The sequence below is a fragment of the Camelina sativa genome, chromosome 2 (assembly GCF_000633955.1).
Source record: "Camelina sativa cultivar DH55 chromosome 2, Cs, whole genome shotgun sequence".
Classification (NCBI taxonomy): domain Eukaryota; kingdom Viridiplantae; phylum Streptophyta; class Magnoliopsida; order Brassicales; family Brassicaceae; genus Camelina; species Camelina sativa.
This window is the reverse complement of record NC_025686.1, coordinates 8,996,075-9,003,265: the sequence shown is the minus strand read 5'-3', so window position 1 is coordinate 9,003,265 and position 7,191 is coordinate 8,996,075. Positions and strand designations below refer to the sequence as shown.

At 39.7% G+C, this 7,191-nt stretch overlaps 1 long non-coding RNA gene across 1 annotated transcript in view; it reads left to right on the top strand.

The window, feature by feature from the left end:
• Positions 1-577, top strand: part of LOC104720646 — a 1,362-nt gene extending 785 nt beyond the window's left edge. Inside the window, exons 2-3 of the long non-coding RNA XR_756744.2 lie at positions 103-215; positions 338-577. This is a non-coding gene — a long non-coding RNA (uncharacterized LOC104720646). The remainder of the gene's footprint in view (positions 1-102; positions 216-337) is intronic.

Here is a 7,191-nt window from a genome sequence, read left to right as displayed (position 1 = left end):
CAAAAAAAAAAAAAAAAAAAAATTTAAGTTACTCATCTTCATTTATGATCATGAGTCATTTTGACTTAACTCATTCTTTTTTCTTCAAAAAACAACTGTTAGGTTTTTTGAATGAACTGCGTCTCAGCTGAATAGATTTTCAGAAACCGAGAGTAGAGAACACCGAGAGGCAAAGTAGAAAAGCTCAAGAGAATTTGAAACAACAGAGGTTTCAAGTAAGAAACTGATACAATACCTAATTATATTTCTTTTCGGATGATGAACCATAGTCTACAAGAAAATAGAATATAATACACTATGTTAGTTTCTAATGTGACTCCTCATTTTGATTTTATAGTTTCAATCTACTTATTCTCATGACAAGCCAGAGGATCACAACGTAGATGCTCAACATGATCTGTATGATCAAAGAAAGAGAAACATTGAAAGGAAGAGAAGAGTTGCTCGCTTAAATTTTTTATCTTTCTTTCAAAGATCAGTTACATGAAAAAGATTCTCATGTGTGTTATTATTATATTTGTTGTTCTCTATAGACGCGACCCACAGTTGTGCTTGACGAATGGAGTCGAACCAGAAATTTGATGACAGAAATGGGATTTATTGATTCACTTTTGAATCAGTAATAATGTTTCTAAAGTAAATCAGTAAATTCTAATGCTGTCATCAACTTTTTTGGTTCGACTCTATTCGTCAAATGCAACAATGGATCACATCTGAGGAAAAAAACAAAAAAAACAATAATAACTCACATGAAAATCTTTTATTGTGTATTTGATATGTGAAAGAAAATAAAATTAACAAAATGTTGATATCTCAACTGAACAACACCTCATCAAGTCTCAAGCGAGCACTCTTCTCCCATTCTCAATATTTCTCTTTCTCTGTTATTGCATATCTTTTATTGAGCATCTATGTTGTGATTTTGTGGCATGTTTTAAAAATAAGTTAATCGAAACCATAAAATGAAAGGAGAAGTCAAAGTAGAAATTAATAGGGCGTACTATGTTCGTTTTATATGTAGACTTTGTTTATAATCCACAAAGAAATAAAATTAGACATTGTTTTAGTTTCTTTACCTGAAACCTTTGTTGTTGCAGATTATCTTGAGCTTCTCTCCTCTGCCTCTCGGTTTCTTAAAAGTGTCTCCAGCTTTAATGCAGTTCATTCAAAAATCCTACCATATTTTTTTTGGAAAAAAATCTGAGTTAAGTTAAAAGATCTGAGATCTGTAAATTAAATTAAGGGTGAATTACTCAAATGTTACTCATTTTAGGTAATATTACCAGAATCTACAAAAAACTTTTTTATTACTAGAATGTTTCGCATATTTTCAAAATACTCAGCGTGCCCCTGTTGTATGTTACCGGAAAAAACGTTATTACAAAAATGTCATTGCCACGTCAGACGCCACGCCAGAAATCGCTGACGTGTAACCATAACTCAGCCGTAACGCGAGACAAAGTATGTTGCGGCTGAGTTATAGGTATGTTGGGGCTGAGTTATAGGTATGTTGCGGCTGAGTTATCGGAAAAACATTTGAGTAAGAGCAGACGGCTGACTTATGAAAATCTGGCTGAGTTATGCTCATAAGTCAGCTAAGAGTTATGGCTGACTTATTAAATTTGGCTGAGTTATGCGCATAACTCAGCTGTAGTAATGGCTGAGTTTTCACCTGATGGTTGAGTTGTCAAGATTTTGGCTGAGTTATCGCTACGACACGGTTGAGTTGTCAAAATTTTGACTGAGTTATCACAACGACACGGCTGAGTTGCCATTTTCCGACTGGCTGAGTTATGAAAAATGGCTGACTTATGAGATGTAGTTACGGCTGAGTTATGGTAAAAAACTATAACTCAGCCGTAATAGGCTGACTTATCGACAAGTCAGCCGTTTGACGGCTGACTTATTGGCAAAAGATTAATTACTAGAATGTTTTTCAGTTACGGCTGACTTATCAAACGATACGGCTGAGTTACATATTTTCAGTTCATGAAGCGGCTGAGTTTGGCAGCAATTTTTTTTGCTTTTTAATTACTGTAATGTTTTTCGTGTTGTGGCTGAGTTTTAGTTAGGCTGAGTTATGGTATTGTTTCATGGCTGATTTGCCACGTCGGATGCAGCATCCATGTCAGCATTCCATGTCATCATCTTTTTCTCCGGAAATACGAAACGTCGTTCGACTCTGGTTCTTCAACTGGTTAATAAGTGAACTATTTTTCCTTCTTATTCACCTTGTTCTTCTACTTCTTCTTCACTTTCTTCTTCACACCTTGTTCTTCTACTTTTGTTCTTCTCCACCTTGTTCTTCATTATATTTCATGGATCCAGTGCCGGTACTAGTTGTGTCCGGTAATTGGATAAAGACACAGAGATATGTATTTAACTCCGACGAGAGAGGGTGTATAGTTGTGCAGATAGATGGAGGCACAACATACGACAAGCTTGTTAAGCTTGTTCTTGAAGACTACGGATTGGACTCGTTTAGACATGAGCTAAAGCTGAGCTACATGTTCTCGAACAGGGCAATGAAACATATGGCGCATGATACTCCACCAGTTTTTGTCTCCAATGATCGACAGTTGCAATGTTTTTTGGGTCTATGGAAAACCGATCAGCTACGTCTCTGTGTAGAGTTTTCGGCGAAAGAGTCTACAGAAACTAGTGGAGCTAGAGGAAGTATGATTCGGCGAAGCAGAGACTCGAAAGCAGAATCTACCCCCGAAGTGTGCGGTGGGGGATTTGAAGGCACTTGTTTTGATTATGGTAAGATTGTTGACAAAGAAAACGAAGAAGAAGCTGTTGAAGTAGCATCTGACGAAGAAGAAGACGATGAATTTTCAACCCGATTTGATGTTTTCGACGACTCCGATGGTGAGTCATCTGATGACGAGAAGTTTTCTGTATTGGGCGAGCCTCAGAGTACAGTGGAAGACCCACCTACTCCGCCTCCTCAGAAGAAAGCTCATAGAGATGATAACTTTGCCGGATCGAAGATGAATCCGGAGGCTATTAGGTTGGAGGTGTCAACGCTAAAAATTGCTGTAGGACAACGATACAGTAGCAAAAAGCAGTTCAGGAATCACGTGAAACTTATTTCGGTTAGGGATGGATTTGATTTTAATGTACCAGTCTCAAATCCGAGACAAGTGGTTTTTAGGTGTTGGGTTAAAGGATGTATTTGGAGAGTTCGTGCATCTGTACAAGGGGATGACCCGGATTTTCATGTTCGTGTATACGATTCGGAACACACATGTTCTGTGACGGAACGTTCTACTAGATGCCGTCAATCAACAGCTGATGTACTGGCAGGTCTTTACAGGGACTATCTTGGTGATCTTGGTCCGGATGTTAAACCTAAAAGTGTCGGAGTCATTTTCAATAAGCAATTTAGTCTAAAGGTAATTACTATGTTTCGACTGACTTATTGATAATAATGGTTGAGTTATAGGTATGTATAGGCTGAGTTAATTATTGATAACAATGGCTGAGTTATAGGTATGTATAGGCTGAATTATTTACATTTTACGGCTCATTTATTGATTATTTAAGGCTGACTTATTCGAATGTATCGGCTGAGTTATTTATATATTATGGCTGATTTATTAATTTGTTGGTGTCGACAGATGGGTTATTGGAAGGCATATCGAACGCTGCTGAATGCAAGGCAGATCCATCAGGGAACTCCTGAGGAAAGTTTTAGCGAGTTGCCTTCATACATATTCAAGTTAAAAAGGGAAAATCCGGGTACAGTCACGCGTCTTCAAATAGGTGATGAAGATAGATTCAAATATGTTTTTATTGCTTTTGGTGCGAGTATTGCTGGGTTTGCTTTCATGCGCAAAGTTGTTGTTGTCGACGGAACGTTTCTCCATGGTAGTTACAAAGGGACACTTCTAACAGCCCTAGCTCAGGATGGTAACTTTCAAATTTTCCCATTAGCTTTCGCTGTTGTTGACACTGAAAATGATGAGTCTTGGCGTTGGTTCTTTACACAACTCAAAGTTGCCATTCCAGACGAAAAGGATCTTGCGGTAATCTCCGACAGACATCAGTCAATAGGGAAAGCGATTCGTCAAGTGTATCCGTTGGCTTCACGTGGAATTTGCACTTACCATTTGTATAAGAACATCTTGGTGAAGTTCAAAGGAAAACATTTGTTCCCTCTGGTGAAAAAAGCGGCAAAGTGTTTTAGGCTAACTGATTTTAATGAGGCTTTCAATGAGATTGAAGCACGTCATCCCGAACTACATGGATACCTCCAACGAGCTGGTGTCCGAATGTGGGCGCGTGTTCATTTCCCGGGTGAAAGGTACAATTTAATGACAACGAATATTGCAGAATCAATGAACCATGCACTGTCAAATGCTAGAAGTCTTCCCATAGTTCAACTTCTAGAATCGATACGGGATATGATGACCAGATGGTTTTCTGAACGGAGAGAGGATGCGAAATCGCAGCAAACAACGCTCACTCGAGGTGTTGAGAAACTATTACAGGTAATTTTACATAAGTCAGTCGTCAATGTTGATAACTCAGCCGTAACAGTTACCATATCTCTGCCGTAATTGTTTCCTTATCTCAGCCATTACCATTATAGTTTCCATAACTCAGCCATTGTTGTTTCAATAACTCAGCCATAATTGTTTTCATAACTCAGCCTAAAGCGTTTTGTTTTTTGTTCTACTCCCTTATAGGACCGTGTCACCGGAGCAAGACTTATGGAGGTACAAACGATTGATGCTGTACGTGTTCAAGTGAAATATGGATCATCTTTGCATGTTGTAAATTTAGAAATAAAAAGTTGCACATGCCGTCGTTTCGACCACGAGAAAATACCATGCATCCATGCAATCGCAGCTGCAGAGCATATGGATGTGTCTCGTATATCCATGTGCGATACGAAATTTAGGAGTGTCGATTTGGTTAACGGATGGGCTGGTTCAATCATGCCTCCAGATGATTCATTCCCTGCTCCTGAAGTTGTGGATAATCAGAAGTGCTTGCCTCCGATTGTTGTGAACCAGCCAGGAAGACCAAAGAAGCGTAGGATTAAATCATCTTTGGAAGTTGCCACTGAAAATAAACGCCCTAGGAAGCAACACGCATGTTCGCGATGTAAGCAAGTTGGGCACAATGCAAAAACTTGTGCTCTATAGTTTATATTGTGTTATTACTCATCTGTCAAAGTATTATTACTTTATTTTGTGGTATTACTCATCTGTCAAGTAGTATAACTCTGCCATAACACACTATAACTCAGCCATAACACACTATAACTCAGCCATCACATGAATCGACGATATATTTCGTCATGTATCATGATAACTCAGTCGTAATAAACTATAACTCAGCCATATAATCAGTCGTATAAATCAGTCGTTTGATTGTTTCTTTGATAACTCAGTCATGACATGAATCGACTATATATTTCGTTTTCCCGTAAAAGCTATAACTCAGCCGTAAATTTTATAACTCAGCCATGACATTAAACTTCACTAAAATCGTTTTGATTAGTTTCCATTACACTTCATCCAAACAACAACAAAAAATATATATAATAACAACGCCTAAACGAGAGATCTCTGGTCGGGGGAGCCCGATCGAAAAGTTTCGCCACCAACCCTCTAGCGTTCTGGACGGTCCTGCAATCGCAGAACGGGAGCTGGGCCAGATATGTCAGTCTCCAATGGTTCCTCCACTGCGAGTTCGTTCACCGCAATTCGACAGAAATCTCGTACCCGTTGTAAGGCCTCTAGCCTTTCCATTGGCAATCCAGAGCCTCTGGACATCATGTCCTATATAAAGGCACATGGGCCTTCAAGAAGATGGCGCTCGCGGAAGGCTTCACCCGACGACTCCAGGAAATTGACGTATCGGATTAACCTAGTCAAGCAAGCTCGATAGGCCCAGACATCCGTCACGAACGGGAAGGCGGTTTCCCTCAGGGGTTCGCGATCGCCTTTCTGGAGATCGGGTACATCCATCTGATCGACCAGTTCTTTGCACGCCTTGTGCTCATCAAGTAGACGGACCATTCGCCAGTGTGCCAAGAAGTAACCTTCGACGATAAGGTCTTCCAGGACTAGAATGGTTCCCTCTAAACGGTAAAAACGATGGAGCTGGTCAAGTTTCAGCCGAAGCGCCCGAATATACGCGCCCATCCTCTTTCGCCGAGCTCGGTACTCTCGGAGTTCTAGCTGAAGGGGAGACACACCGGGGTCGACAGTATTTGAGTTTGGAGCGACCTCACGAGATCGGGACGTCTCTCCTACCTCCTGTGGAATGGGATTTTCCGGCTCCCGATTGCCGGATGCGGCGGCTATCCTTTCCCGGGCCTGTCTCAGCAATGCGGATCGAGTTCTTGCTGGCATCCTTCTATTTCTTACGCTGGTGGAAGTTCGAATGATTTATTCCCCAAACCTTCATCCCTATTTATATAGAGTCATGGGATGTAACCGCCGCTGAGTCCACCAATCAGACTGCAGCGAAAATTCCGCTGTGTCCCGAGAATAACTATAAAAGACCGTGCAACACATTTAATGAAACGCGTCTTTCGTTTTCCCGTAAAGCTATAACTCAGCCGTTAAGCAATATTTTGGCAAGTTAACCTAATAATTACAAAAACATTTCTTTTGATAACTCAGCCATATAGATCAGTCGTTTGTTTTCATATTGTCTTTTTCGATAACTCAGTCATAACTCACTATAACTCAACCATGACATGAATCGACTATATCTTTCGTTTTCCCGTAAAGCTATAACTCAGCCGTTAAGCAATATTTTGGCAAGTTAACCTAATAATTACAAAAACATTTCTTTTGATAACTCAGCCATATAGATCAGTCGTTTGTTTTCATATTGTCTTTTTCGATAACTCAGTCATAACTCACTATAACTCAACCATGACATGAATCGACTATATCTTTCGTTTTCCCGTAAAGCTATAACTCAGCCGTTAAGCAATATTTTGGCAAGTTAACCTAATAATAGACGCGACCTTTCTTTTGATAACTCAGCCATATAGATTGTTCATTTTGATAACTCATCCGTTATTCACTATAACTCAGCCGTCACATGAATCGACGTGACCTTTCGTGTTCCCGTAAAACTATAACTCAGCCAATACATAAGAGTAGATACTAATATGTGGAAGCATGAAAGGTGGATACATAGAATTAGCCGAAGAAAAAA